Raw genomic sequence first — 2,303 nt, forward strand, 5'->3', positions numbered from 1 at the left:
GCTGATATATGGTGTTTTATACATCTTGTATATATTCTTTTCAATTGGTTTTCAAGTCTTTATTGCATCTTCCTAGTCCTTTTCGAGTCATTACAGGTCTGGAGTTGCATTGGATGGGAGATGGACCAGCTGGAACAAAAGAGGCAGAAAACAGTGCAATTTGGTGATTTTCACGCGGAACAGTCTTGATGACTGTTCCGGATAGTGGAGCAACCCGAGTGACTGTTCCGAGTGACTGTTCCAGCGGCAGAGTTTTTAAGGAAACTACAACTTATTTCGGGATTTGCCCTAATCTCTCTATTTTCTCTCCCAACCGCCTGTAGCTTTGATATATCTTCTTTTTCTGTTTCATCTTACTATTCTACGCTACTTTTTACACAAGGAACCAGACTTGAGCTTTGAGAGATTTGTGATTTGATACTTTGTAAAAGGAGAAGGCTCCATCTCTCTCACCATAGAGAAGAACCTCCTGAACCCTTATTCTATTTTATCTACACTTGTTTTATTCAGTCTCTGTCTCTGTGTTGTCTCTGTTCATGGCTGAGTAGTCAACTTGCTTAATCTAGGGTGTTTTGGTGTTAGATCCGTGAGTTAAACATAGATAAGTGAAACCATTAATTGTCTTCATTCATAATTGTTCTTAATGCTTGCATTAAACTGGTCGCTTAATATTAGATCCTAGGTTTAACCTGTTCATTAACCGTGTAATAGGTTGCTAGATCTGTTATGAATGAGCATTGCATCCCTAACCAGCAAAAGTAGATGTTAGGGTGTTTTGTGAACATATCGGACTTGATCATTATTGCTTGCTGTCGCGTCTTGATCCAAACGAGAGTTTAGGTATCAAGATCGATCTGCATAGGGAGCAGTACCACGACAGTGGACTGTTCTATTTGAGTGATCCGAGTTATAGACTTGCTCTTAATTGAACTTGAATAATTGTTTGGCTCACACTTGCTTAACACCCGACCAAACCACCCTAGGCTGGCATTTTAATTATCTGAATACTTTAATTAATCTTGTTACTTGTTTTTCACGAAACCCTCAAATCCTAAAACCCCCATATTGTTTTAGCTAAGTATTGATCCCATAAAGATAAAATGTAACCGTTGGTCTCTGTGGATTCGATCATAAAGTGTTACATCGACATACCATTTGATTGTGGTAGTGTGCACATTAGGTTAATTGGTGTGTGTATACACGTAATATCAATTTGGCGCCGTTGCCGGGGACCATCTTTTACCTTTATTTTTCGGTTATTTATTTAGTCTAAGACCTCTAGCTTGCTCTATCCTTTTTGTTGTAACTAATGTTCCAGGTGCATGATCAGTAGACATACTCGGAGAAACGCACAAGGAGAATTGGTTACACTTACCAACCAGGAGCTAGCAAGGTTAGAAAGAACAAATCGTCAACAGCCAAGGAAAACCGACACCACTATGGGTGATCACGCCAATCAAGATCATCTCGCTGTAGCAATGCAACTGATGCAACAGCAGATGATTCAAATGCTGCAGACCATCCAAGCTCAGCAGGATGCTGCTGAACAGGCTGCTCTCGCGTGGCAGGAACAACAGGCGCAGACTGTTCCAATCGGCAGAGAAACCTTCCTTGCAACATCCCTACTATGCGCTCCGCCATTGTTCATCCACCCTGTACCAGGTAGGACTTCGAGATTAAGCATGCTTTGATCGGTCTAGTACAGAGAAAGGTGTTCTCTGGTCTCTCTACATAAACTCCAATGGAGCATATTGAGAGCTTTGAAAAAGTCTGCAGTTTCACTCGCGCGAACGGTGTTCCACCAGATTACATCAGGTGCATGTTATTCTCATTCTCTCTTGATGGAAAAGCTGCACGGTGGTTGAACTCTCTCTCTCTACCACCTCTCTCACTTCATGGAACAGGTCCGATCAGCGTTCCTCAGCCATTTCTATTCTAAGGCGAGAACAGCTGCATTGAGGAACAAGATCACCTCCTTCAAACAGCTCACTGATGAGCCTTTCTGCGACGCATGGGAGCGCTTCAATGACTATCGCAGAGAATGTCCTCACCATGGATTTGATGATGATTACCTCCTGGACATTTTCTATGATGGAGTGGACTGGAAATACCAAGGTGCTCTAAACTCTGCGAGCAATGGAGACTTCATGATTCAAACTACTGATGGAGCGTTTAAGCTGATTGAGAACATGTCTGCTAGCTCAGCTAATAAGAAAGAGGAGAGGGATTTCTCCAAGAAAGGGAACAATTCCGACACCCAGAAAATAGATGAGCTGACTGCTAAGGTTGATCAGCTACTGAAA

General features: G+C 42.2%; 1 non-coding gene across 1 annotated transcript; it reads right to left on the bottom strand.

Moving 5' to 3' along the window:
* Positions 1-1,952: 1,952 nt before the first annotated feature.
* LOC125579299 lies at positions 1,953-2,059 on the bottom strand. Its single transcript, XR_007317280.1, has one exon. It is a non-coding gene; the product is annotated as a small nucleolar RNA R71 (small nucleolar RNA).
* Between the last annotated feature and the right edge of the window lie 244 nt (positions 2,060-2,303).

Source organism: Brassica napus, chromosome A1 (genome assembly GCF_020379485.1).
Source record: "Brassica napus cultivar Da-Ae chromosome A1, Da-Ae, whole genome shotgun sequence".
Classification (NCBI taxonomy): Eukaryota; Viridiplantae; Streptophyta; class Magnoliopsida; order Brassicales; family Brassicaceae; genus Brassica; species Brassica napus.